Source organism: Lepisosteus platostomus, chromosome 15, assembly GCF_059453375.1.
Source record: "Lepisosteus platostomus isolate fLepPlt1 chromosome 15, fLepPlt1.hap1, whole genome shotgun sequence".
Classification (NCBI taxonomy): Eukaryota; Metazoa; Chordata; class Actinopteri; order Semionotiformes; family Lepisosteidae; genus Lepisosteus; species Lepisosteus platostomus.
Genome location: NC_142625.1, coordinates 1,589,827 through 1,602,964, shown reverse-complemented (window position 1 = coordinate 1,602,964; position 13,138 = coordinate 1,589,827). Strand labels below are relative to the sequence as shown.

General features: G+C 51.9%; 2 pseudogenes; both read right to left on the bottom strand.

Annotated features, from left to right (window-relative positions):
* Nucleotides 1-4,059: 4,059 nt before the first annotated feature.
* On the bottom strand, nt 4,060-4,237 carry LOC148647603 (U2 spliceosomal RNA; annotated as a pseudogene).
* A 6,041-nt stretch (nt 4,238-10,278) lies between these two features.
* Nucleotides 10,279-10,414, bottom strand: LOC148647602 (U2 spliceosomal RNA; annotated as a pseudogene).
* Nucleotides 10,415-13,138: the final 2,724 nt, after the last annotated feature.

The window sequence follows — 13,138 nt, the reverse complement described above, 5'->3', positions numbered from 1 at the left end:
AAGTTAACACAAATCTTCACAACACAAAACAACACCAAACAGCACAGAAACCAAAACCAACGAAGACCAACCCTTCTTCAGTCTAACTCCAAAAGAGTCTTCCACCGCTCTTTAGCCGCATGGAAACCCCATCTCCTATAATCATGTCCCTGTAATTTACACAATTCGTGCCTACTCCGCCCACTTATCCCCTTTACACCCACATCAGCCCCGTATTTCACCAGATGGTTTCTGCAGTCCCATAAGACCATTTTAATTAAACACACCAAAAACCATAGCAAAAAGTTTGTTCGCTCTCTCATACCACATTAACTATCTCCTCCATGTTGTCTGTGTTTGTGACTTCCTCTTGGAAGCAAACTTCATAATACCGCTCCGCAGCCGCCACCATACCTTCTGAAGACTTGACGACAGTATCCGGACTCACCCGGATACCCTCAAAAATCCTCCGCCCTTGCTTTGCCCTCACTGACCGAAACAACTGGCCAGTCACCTCTTCCGACGGTTCCATAACCCTGTCCCTTACACGGAACAGAAAATCCCGTGCCTTTTTAACATAAATCCCCTTTAGTTTAACCTTCAACTCCTGAGCTGCCTGGAAGTCGAAAGCCAGACCGCTGTTCCCGTGCTCATAAATCTTCTGCAGCGCACTCTGCAAAAGCCATACCTCCCTGTTCTCTCTATGCGCACGTAAAGAACAATACTGCTGCGAAACTATTTTAAGCCTGCGCTTTAGGCCTTCCCACCAATCAATCAAGGCTGGCCGAGTACTCTTTTGGGCTAACCATAGCTGCAGCTTGCCTCTAATTAACAAGAGATAATCATACTCCCTCAGAACAGCTGTGTTTAGCTTCCACACACCTTTCCCATAGCAAGCACTCACATCACCCATCTCTACTTGAATACTAACATGGTCCGAAAACCAAACCGGGGTCACCGTGACCTTTCGAACCGGGATGCCTAAAGACACAAACACGTAGTCCAGTCTCCTTCCCACACCCCTAGTATTCCTCCACGTAACCGGAAAGGCAGTGAAGTGCCCTATAAAACTATCCCGTAGCTCAAAATCACGCAACAAATGGCTTATTTCAATTGCCCCCGTGGTCCGGGACAAAATATCCTCGTTGAAATCACCCCCCAAAATAACGCGCCGGTTTGTGGTACACCAGGGTGCCAAGTCAGAAAAGAAGCCTCTTCTTGCACTACGTTCTGCTGGTGCATAAACACAAATCAAACGAACCTTAGTGCCCGCCCATACCCCATCCACCACAATCACTCTCCCTGGACGCACAACAAAGAACTCAGTCTCTTCCACCACTGTGCTCCCAAAAACAATGCCCACCCCTGCCGAATACACTCCCCCCACACTCCACCTCGATTTCAGATTGCCCCAGTCCTTTGTAAAGCGCCGCATGTCTCCTTCTCCCGCCAAGTGCACTTCCTGTAGGAAGCACACATCAAACCTTTGTTCTTTTAGGAACTTAAAGACGGCAGTCCTCTTTACACTGTCCTTTAAGCCTCTCACATTGATCGTTCGAACGAGAAGGCTCATGGCGGATCAAGATCTGTCTCTCTCTCCGAGCCATCGGACTGGCTGGAGGTGGAACTTCCCGAAATGTCTGATACAGGTGAATATCCACCCGTAGTGGGACAGTGCGGAATATCCTCCCCAGAAGTCGACTCAGCAACGTCCGGGGCCACCGACATGGCCCTCAAAGAAGCCCTGCCCCTCCTCCTTACCAGAGCCGGCGACTCCTCCCCAAACGTGTCACCTGACCCTTCCACTTCCATCTCTGGCAGCCGCTGTTCCTCCCTGTCCTCCTCCAGAAACTCCTCCAACGGATCTTCCCTCACCTTCTTCTCCTCCACCGCCCCGGAATCACTCTCGACCTCCTCGTGCCGTTGTTTGGCCAGTACTTTCCCCTGCTCCTGCTCACTTTCCGCCGTCTCCGGAACTGTCGCAATTTCCTCTTCCGTCCCCTGGTCAGCCGGACCTTGCTCCACTTCCTGCGGAAGCACAGCCTCCTGTACATCCACAGTAGCTGGAGCTACTTCCATCTCCCCGCCGGCCACTTCTTCCTCATTCACTGGAGCAGCTTCCTCCTCCTCCTCTCCATCCACCCTCAATGTACCTTCATCATACTCTCTCGCCCTTCGCACATCCCTCCACACACAGTTCTTGAATAAATGTCCTTCCGCCTCACACAAGGTCCACACTTTCTTCCGGCACTCCCTTGCCACGTGCCCGACCGCTCCACACACTGTGCACTCATTCACCCGACACTCAGCTACTTGATGCCCAAAATTCCGGCACCGTCTACAAAACTTGGGCTGGTTCTGATAGTAGAGATACGCCCTACTGGCTCCAAACGAAAAGGATGCCGGTGGGTGATGAAAACCCCCTGCCCCACGTGCGTCTGACTGAAGCTTCACCCTGTACTTCCTTTTCCCGGCCCAGACGTTTCGACTATCAATAATTTTCTCCGGTGGGCTGAGGACCGAGACGTGCCTCAGCAAAAAGGCTGTCACATCATCATCACTCAAGAACGGGTCATACAGATGCACTATCACAACTCTAAAGTTGTCATAATAACAGCCCAGCACTTCAAAATCCCTTAGAAATTGCTCTTCCTTCTTCTCTGCGTACCGTGCAGACACCCTCTTATAGATCTCCTCATCCCTGAAGGTAACATCCATATACTTTAGCGGTCTATTCCCTTGTGCACATAGAATATCTTCCGCTTGTAGGCCCAAACACCCAAACAAGACATAATCTTCAAACTCACGTCTGCCGGGCGGTTCTCCCCCTCGCATCCAGCGAAAACGCAGAGTCCATTTCAGTCTGGGAGCCTCCCCGGGCCGGTCGAAGGAGCCAAACCCTTCCGCCATCCTGGAGGAGGCCTCCAGGCCAGCTCCTCGAAGCGTCCCCTCCGGTCCAAACACAAGGAAAATCCAAGGCAATCCACACGATCAAAACAATCCAAAAGTCAAGATGTAGTCCACAGGCAAATCCTGATCCGCAAGGTCGTCGCTCCGGTCGTAATCCTCCTCCCGATCTTCGCCAAAAGGCCGAGAAGCGATGCCCGACGCCGGCCTTGGGCGGGCGCGCGGGCGTCCGGCTGGCGCGCAGCGGCGCAGGCCGACGCCTCGGGAGCCCGGTCCACACGCGGCTGCCGGCCGCCCGGACTCCGCTCTCCCCCTCTCTTGCCTGCCTGCTCGCTCGCCTGCCTGCCCGCCAGTCCCGGGCGGGGGCCCTGCTCTTGGATCTCCTGTCAACGGCCCGACAACGACCGCAGCCGCAGGGGGGCGCCAGCCGGCCGGCCTCCTTAGCTTAGGCCCCTCCCACCAGCAGCAGCTGTGCCGAGCGAGCTGCAAGCGAAAGCGGACCGTCGGCACCTGCGGGCAGAGGCAAGGGGCAGCGCTCTCTTGGGAGGGACGGACGGACGGACGGACGGACACACACACACACACACACACAGACGCACGCGCCTGCCTGCCTGCCGGAAAAAAAGGAAGAAAAGGTGTATATACTAAGTTTTTTGGAGGGAAACCGCCCCGGCTGTCGAAAGGGGCCCGCCTGCGAGGACGGGGACACACACACACACACACACACACACACACACACACACACACACACACACACACACACACACACACACACACACACACACACACACACACACACACACACACACACACACACACACACACACACACACACACACACACACACACACACACACACACACACACACACACACACACACACACACACACACAAAAGCCACGCCTGCCTCCCTGGGAAAAGGCTGAAAAAACTAAGTTTTTTGGAGGGAAAACGCACGGGAGCCGAAAAGGGGGCCGGCCTGCTTGCCCAGAGAGTCGAGACGCGGGAAAGTGCACAGAGGGAGCACGGGAACGGAGACGGGGAGGGGGAGAGAGAGACACACAGATGGACGAGAGACGAGACCCGAGAAGAAGGAGCTCCAGTCCACCTCGCTTGCTTGCTCGCTCGCTCGCTCGCTCGCTTGCTACGTCTGTCTTTTCACTGCTGAGAGAAGGTGGTGCACCGCTCCCGGAGGCGCTGCAATACCGGGCCGATGCGTGGAGAGGACGGAGCAAGCTCCTGATCCAGCTCCCTGTTCCAAAAATCCGTTTAATATGTGGTCCCCCGATGGGGGACGTATCAGATATTAAACTGATAAGAACAGATTTTTTATTTTTAAATAAAATCTATTTGTTAATCAAAGCCCAATCATACCACACTCACGCTACCCTACACCTAACTCACATCCCTAACACAAACAACTCCTTCCATCGTTCTCTCGCAGCAGCAAACCCCCACTTCTGCACGTCCCACTTCACTCTGTTCGCAATATCGTTTCTCACTCGCCACACCACCATACCCACCGTACCATGCACACCATGTTTCACTAACTCACTCCTGTCTTGCCAAACATACACTTTAACTAAGCTAATCAACAGCCATGCCAAAAACCTTCCATTCCAGCCTTTAGCACCCTTCATCCCCCTTAACACCGTGACATAAGTTAAACGTTCTGTTGTGAAAAAAGAAAGCATCCACCTTGTGCACTCCCCCCACACCTTTTGCGTAAAGTCGCATTCCCAAAACACATGCTTCACCGATTCTTCCGTATTGCACTGCAGACGGGGACAATTCTTTTGCTTTGACAGACCATGCTTATATAAAACCTCCCTAACAGCCATCCTGCCCCAAACACACAGCCAATTCAGATCACACAGTCTGTTATCAAGGTTCTTCGGCTGTATGGACAGCCAGGTCTCCCGGGACACTCCCACCACTGCCACGCTGTTGTCACTCTTCAACATTTTATACATCAGCCGATGGTCCAAAGTGGAGAGTCCCTCCTTAACTTCCGGGTGCACCTTCAGCCAATGCACCGCATGCCTGTAGTGCCATGGCAACTTTTCAGCCTTTGGCGTGGTGTTAGTCCATTTTACCAAGTGTCTCATCGTATGCGAGAACCACAAATGAACAAAAAAAACGCACATATGCACCGGGCCTCCATGTAGCACTGTGTATAAACTGGCAAGAAAAACACAATCCATTTTTACCGGTAGATCTGGAACCCCTCTACCCCCTTCCTCAACTGGCCTGTACATATCAGTTCTCTTTATGTACTCGTATTTTTGCCCCCACACAAAGGCAAACACAGTACGGACCAGTTCCTTCCGCATTCTTGCCGGCAAAGGGTACACCACAGCCAGATGGAGTAGTAGTGACATAACTTCGGTCTTTAGAATCATGACCTTCCCAAGAAAGGATAATGTACGATGTTGCCACAACCCTAATTTTTGCGTCACTTTCTTCATTTTCCTTTCCCAATTTAGACGCGCAGCCTCCTCAGGATGAAACAGTACACCCAAAATCTTGATCGGGTCCTGCACCACTGTCAAGCCACCGATGGCCTCCCTCTTATTCCTCCAACTGCCCCAGTACTTAATGGAGCTCTTGTTCCTATTCAGTATAGCCCCTAATCCCTTTTCGAACTCTTGGGCTATATTCAACACCTGCACCAAGCTGTCCTCCGTGCTTAGGAACAACGTAATGTCATCGGCATACGCAATCACCTTTGCCTGTTTGCCCTTACTTCCAGGTACCAGGATGCCTTCCACTCGCGGGTCTCCTCGAATGCGATCCAGAAAGGGCTCCACATACAAAACGTAAAGCAAAGGGGACAGGGGGCACCCTTGCCTCACGCCACACGTCACCGGGATACCACCTCCTACCCATCCATTAATACTGACTCTTGTCTCCACATTCCTGTACAGTGTTCGGATCCATTCGATGGTCTTCACATTAACACCCATTCTTGCCAGTATCTCCCACAGGGCAGCGTGGTGGACCCTGTCAAAGGCCTTATTCTGATCTAAGTTCACCATCATCAAAGGCAATCGCCTGTCACTCACCCACTCCGTGACATCTCTGATCAGCTGTAGGTTCCAGGCCAGCCTCCTGCCAGCCACTGCACACGTTTGCTCCTCTCGCACCAACAGGCCCATGATGTTCCTAAGCCTCTTACTCACCAATCTAGCAAGAATCTTATAATCCGTGCACAGCAACTGCAAAGGTCTCCAATTGTCGAGACTGGCCTTGTCACCCTTCTTTTTGTATATTAATGTCAGGAGCCCCGTCCTCATTGAGGAACTCATCTCGCCATGTTCTAAAATCTCAACATACACTTGTAATAAAAAGGGTTCCAACTGTGTCCAGAAGATGATATAAAACTCAACAGGCAGGCCATCGATTCCGGGAACAGTCCCCTTCCTCAGGCCTAACATAGCCTCCTTAATTTCCAGAGCTGTAATGGGGCTGTCCAATCCTAGCTCTACTGCGTCCCGGAAACTTACCTGAGCCATTAGTCTACTTCGTACCTCCTTGTTCACTGTTTTTTCCGAAAAAAGGTCTTTATAGTAATCAGTAGCACATTCGAGCAAGTCCGAAATGTCCTCAGCCACATTCCCATTCTTCATCACTAATTTCTCTATGTAGGTCCTTTCCTGCTGTGATCTAACAATACCAAAAAACTGTGACGTACACTGCTCATCCTCCTCCATCTTAGTGCCCCTTAATCTAAATAAAAAATCTTTGGCCCGTTGTAACCATTTAGCCCGCAGCCGTGCACGCACCCTATTGGCAGCCTTCAGGTCGAATGATCTTCCGTGGTTCGCCTCCTCGTAAATGCGCTCCAACTCCATCTGGAGTCGGGTCAGGTCCTCGCGCTCCACTTGACGTCTGAGCAAGCAATAAGCCGTTGACACCTTAGCAATAGCACGTTTGCTATGTTCCCACCACTCAACAGCTGACGGAAACCTACCACGCATCCGTGAAAGGTGTCCTAGCAAACGAAGAATCCTCACGTGATACTCCTTGTCCCCCAGAACCGCTCTGTTTAACTTCCAGTATCCCGGTTTGAAGCCTCTCTGTTTCACTTTAAAGGATACTGTTACCATAGAATGGTCTGAGAACCACGTCGGCTTAACTGACCTGCTTTGGATCACCGATGACAAGGTATAAAAAATGTAGTCCAATCTTCTCAAAACACCTTGATGATTATCCCATGTGTGAATTTTATCCTCTGCAAAACCATCCTTTAATTTAAAATCCTTAATAATTTTTAAAAGAACACTAACCCCACCACCCTGTGTTTCCTCTAAGTCAATATTAAAATCACCACCCACCACCAACCCTCTATTAGTGAAAAGCACTGACTCTAAGTCTTTAAGAAATTCACACTGCATTCTCCTATCTGCTGGCACATACACCCCCACTACCCTCAAGGGCATATCACCCCATCTTCCGTCAACCACTAGGATTCTTCCTGGAACTATCGCCCTAACCTCTTGCGACACAAAAACCGAGGACCCACAAAGAATACCAATCCCAGAAGAATGTATCCCTCCGGCACTCCACCAAGATCTTCCAGCCTTCCATTCTTTCTGAAATGCGGCAGCATCCATGTGTCCCCCTAAATGCACCTCCTGAAGAATACAAAAATCTAACCTGCTGTTTGCTATGTCCTCAAACACAGCAAACCTTTTTCTCTTGTTCCTCAAGCCTCTTACATTAATTGTTCCTACAGAGAGGGTCATGACGCGCTAGATGAGCCCTCACTGTCCATGTCGATTTCCGAGGCAGCCGTCGATGAACTAATGGTCCCAGCAGCGTCTTCTTGCTCCATCCTTGTGTCAGAAGACCTGCCAGGTGTAACCGGCAAGCATACTGCACAAGGGCTCTCACCTTCCGCATCTCCTTCTAAAACCGATATCTTGCCGTAGGACAGAGATGACCGCACCTGCTGCCCCGGGGGCAAGGATCCTTCTGTTCCTTCAGAATCTTCCGGGTCTCCCGGACCTGGGTCCAGAGCTTCCGGATAATCCGCCTCATTCTCGTCACTATCCCCGCTCATCCGTTCACGTAACTCCCCTTCTTTTATTTTAGCTTTCTTACCCTCCAGTCTGGCCCTCTCATCACTATCCACCCGCTGTCTTTTGGGGTGAGATTTTTCCCTTTTCTCGTCCACATTTCCACCCTCCTGACTTCCCTCAGATGTACCTTCCTGTTCCATTTCATCAGTCTCCTCTACTATCATCGCCGATTGTACCTCCGCCTGCTCCTCCACCTGCTCCTCCGCCTGCTCCTCCGCCTGCTCCCGCGATGCACCTGCTGTAGATACTCCTTGAGCTTCCCCACCATCCTCCTTCCTTACCTGCCCCCCGGTCACTGTTGCCTCCTGTGCCTTCAGACCCTGTCTGCGCTTCTTCCTTCTCAGCTTCCGGGCCTCCGCCCTCCCCACCTTCCAGTCAGACTCCTCTTCCTCCTCTACCTCTTCCTCCTCCTCCTCCACCGCGTCCGGAAACGCCCCCTTCTCTGCCGCCACAAAGGTCAAATCTCTTTTTAAACAGGCCCTATATAGATGGTTATCTGCCCCGCACAATGAACACACTTTGATCTTGCATGTCCTCTTGGTGTGACCCTCCTCCCCACATCTTGTGCAACTTGTTGTCCTACAATCCTTTTCCACATGCCCGATCTCGTGACATTTCCTACAAAATGGGGGTTGATCACGATAAAATAGATACCCCCGACTTCCCCCAAGTGCAAATAGTGCCGGGGGGTGCGCAAAACCCCCTTCGTAATTCTTGTTCACTTTTAAAGTTACTTCATATTGTCTTCTCCCGGTCCAATAACCAAACCTATCATAAATTCTCTTAGGTGCACTGGCTGACTCAACGTGCATTTCTAAGAAGGCAGTAATGTCATCATCAGACAGGAACGGGTCATACATATTCACGATAACCCAACGGGTGTCATCTGAAGCCAGACCTAACAGCTCAAATTCCTTCATGAACTCCTCATCCCGATGCTTCACACACACTTCAGACGCCTTTCTATAAATGTGCTCGTTACGGAGTGAGACGTCAAAATACTTCTCTGGCCAGTTCCCCTGCACACATTGCACCTCAAGAGGTCCTACCTTCAAAGTCTTCATCAGTATATGTTCCACGAACAGCTCCCTACCAGGCATCTCGGTATTCCTCCTCCATCCAAAGCATATTGTCCATTTTACGCTCGGCCCTCTCCGCGGCCTCTCCGCAAGGCCCGTCGCCCCGGCCATCCTGAGGGCGACCCGGGCCGGACGCCTCTGCCGCTCTCCGCTCCTCTGCAAAAAGAAAACAAAAATCAAAATCTCCTTCCGTCCGCCGCTCTCCGTTCTCCAAAAAGTTGGAAGATGCGCTCCGCTCCTCTCTCCAGCCGCTCCTCCGTCGCTCTTCTCGTCCCCTGACAAAAGTCTTACAGCTGCGGTCAGGCCACACACTGTAAGATCTTAGGCCAAAAGGCCGAGAAGCGATGCCCGACGCCGGCCTTGGGCGGGCGCGCGGGCGTCCGGCTGGCGCGCAGCGGCGCAGGCCGACGCCTCGGGAGCCCGGTCCGCACGCGGCTGCCGGCCGCCCGGACTCCGCTCTCCCCCTCTCTTGCCTGCCTGCTCGCTCGCCTGCCTGCCCACCAGTCCCGGGCGGGGGCCCTGCTCTTGGATCTCCTGTCAACGGCCCGACAACAACCGCAGCCGCAGGGGGGCGCCAGCCGGCCGGCCTCCTTAGCTTAGGCCCCTCCCACCAGCAGCAGCTGTGCCGAGCGAGCTGCAAGCGAAAGCGGACCGTCGGCACCTGCGGGCAGAGGCAAGGGGCAGCGCTCTCTCGGGAGGGATGGACACACACACACGGACACACACGGACACACACACACACACACACACGCGCCTGCCTGCCTGCCTGCCTGCCTGCCGGAAAAAAAGGAAGAGAAGGTGTATATACTAAGTTTTTTGGAGGGAAACCGCCCCGGCTGTCGAAAGGGGCCCGCCTGCGAGGACGGGGACACACACACACACACACACACACACACACACACACACACACACACACACACACACACACACACACACACACACACACACACACACAAAAGCCACGCCTGCCTCCCTGGGAAAAGGCTGAAAAAACTAAGTTTTTTGGAGGGAAATCGCACGGGAGCCGAAAAGGGGGCCGGCCTGCTTGCCCAGAGAGTCGAGACGCGGGAAAGTGCACAGAGGGAGCACGGGAATGGAGACGGGGAGGGGGAGGGGGAGAGAGAGACACACAGATGGACGAGAGACGAGACCCGAGAAGAAGGAGCTCCAGTCCACCTCGCTTGCTTGCTTGCTTGCTTGCTACGTCTGTCTTTTCACCGCTGAGAGAAGGTGGTGCACCGCTCCCGGAGGCGCTGCAATACCGGGCCGATGCGTGGAGAGGACGGAGCAAGCTCCTGATCCAGCTCCCTGTTCCAAAAATCCGTTTAATATGTTTAATAAATATACAAAACCCAAACAGCAATCAACACCGAAACCCGAGTTATCTCACGACAGCTAAAATAACCCCTTCCATCTTTCTTTCGCAGCGGCAAAACCCCACCTCAGAATGTCCCATTTGACTCTGCAAGATATGTCGTGTTTCACTTTAAATACAACAGTAGATGGCGCCCCACATACTCCATGGTCAGTAAGGTCCTTACGGGAGGCCCAGAGGTGATACTTCACCATACTGATTAAAAACCACAGAAGAAAACTCTGTCCCCATCTTCGAGGCCTTGGGATCCCACGCAGAATCACTTGGCTAGTTGCAATAAAGTCCGGTTTCACACGTGTTAGTATCCCCCCACACAAGTCCCAGACCCTCTTTGCAAAGCCACAATTCCAAAACACATGGTGAATAGATTCAACCTCGCCACACTCGGAGCGAGGACATTTATCTTGTCTCTTCAAACTGTGACGGTGTAACGTCTCCCTAACTGGGAGCCTCTTCCACAAAATTAGCCAATTCAAGTCCTTAAATTTATTCTCCAACCCCACAGGTTGGATCTGTCTCCATACTTCTTCTGTTGTACCCACTACAGCTGGTTCATCTTTAGCAGTTGCTAGCTGGTATAAAGCTTTATGGTTCAAAGACACCAACCCTTCTTTGGCCCCAGGATGCTTCTTTAGCCACAGCACTGCATGCCTGTACCACCCCGGCAAATTCTCTGCTTTAGGAGTCACGTTTGTCCAGACCACCAAGTGCTTCACTACTGGTGAAAACCATAGGTGTGCAAAGTGAACGCACAGGTGGTCCGGACTCTCGTGCAAAAGCCTACACAACCCCGAGACGAAGAGGGAGTCCAATTTTGCGGGCAGATCAGGCACCGCCCGTCCCCCCTCTTCCACTGGCCTGCACATGTCGACTCTCCGAATATATTCGTAACCCCCGCCCCAAATGAAGCGGAAGATTGTCCTCACTAGCTCTTTGCGGAGTCTAGGAGGAAGCGGAAAAACCCAGGCCAGATGGAGGAGCAACGGCAAGACATCCACTTTTATCACTAGTACTTTCCCTATATACGTCAAATGCCTGTTCTGCCACAAACCCAGTTTTTGTTTGACTTTTACTATCTTCTTTTCCCAATTTGTTATGGCAGAACCACTGGACAAAAAATTGACTCCAAGAATCTTAATGGGCCCGGATTCCAAAGTGAGGCCTCCGACCACATCCCGTCTGTCTTTCCATCTACCAAAGAATTTAACGTTGCACTTACTTTTGTTTAGAAGTGCCCCTGTTCCCGCTGTCATTTTGTCTGCTATCTCCAGAACCTGTAGGAGACTCCTGTCCGAAGAGAGGAGCAACGTTACGTCGTCCGCGTAGGCTGTGACTTTTGCTTGCGCCCCCCCGCTACCTGGAACAACCACTCCTTCCACCGCGGGGTCGCTCCGGATCCGGTGCAAAAAAGGCTCCAAATATAAAACATATAATAAAGGGGACAGAGGGCACCCCTGCCTCACACCACAACTCACCACAAACCCCGTCCCCATCTTCCCATTTATGCAGACCCGGGAAACAACCCCGTTATACAGGATTTTAATCCATTGGATGAAGGTCCTGCTAAGACCTAGCCTCTTAAGGACCTCCCACAAAAAGGGGTGATGAACCCTATCAAACGCTTTACTTTGATCTAAGTTGACCAGCATCAACTCCAGACCTCTCTCCTCAACCCATTGGATGGTGTCCCTAACTAACTGGAGGTTCCAGGATAACTTTCTCCCCTCAACACTGCAGGTCTGTTCCCTACCGACCAAGCCTGGCATCACCTTCCTCAGCCGCCTGCTCAGCACTCTGGCCAGGATCTTATATTCAGTGCAGAGCAGCTGAATCGGCCTCCAGTTCTCCAGGTCTTCTTTGTTCCCTTTCTTGTACACCAAGGTCAGGACCCCCGTTTTCATGGTCCCGGCCATTTCCCCTGTTTCCAAGATCTCGTTAAAGACCGCTAGGAGCATAGGCTGCAAATAAACCCAGAAAACCAAGTAAAAATCTATAGACAGACCGTCAATGCCCGGAGCTGTACCCTTACGTAATCCCTCCATTGCCGCTTTTAACTCCTCTCCCGACAAAGCGCCATCCAGCTCATCCAAATTCCCTGCTTTCCCTGTGACCCCTGACAGCAACTCCTCCCATAGAGCCGTTTCTACCGGTTTTTCAGTAAACAACTCCCTGTAGAAACCTGAGGCACACGTCACCATTTCAGACGGGTCAGTAGTAACGGAGCCGTCTTTCCGTCTTAAGCCTTCAATAAGAGTCCGGGCTTGTCTAGAGCGCACCGAACCGAAAAAAAGAGCGGAGCACTTCTCATTCCTTTCCTGCAGCTCCCCCTTGGCTCTGAAAAGGAAGTCTCTTGCTTTTGCCTGCCAGACTTCCTTCATTCTAAGTCTGAGTTCTGCCGCTTTTACACCATCAAAAGACCTGCCCCGGTTGAAATCTTCGTAAAGGCCCTGCAGCTCACATTGCAGCTGCTCCGCCTCTCTCCTTCCTTGATCTTTCCTATGATGACAATATTTTATTGACTCTTTTGCCACCGCTCTTTTGCAAGCCTCCCACCACCGTACAGCAGATGAAAACCTCCACCTACTGTTAAGGTACTTCTCTAATAACTCCGTTATCCGACTCCTATAGTCAGCCTCCGACAACACTTGAGTGTTTAGTCTCCAGAAGCAGGATCTGGTTCCAGAGTTATCCGAAGACATACTGACTGACAACA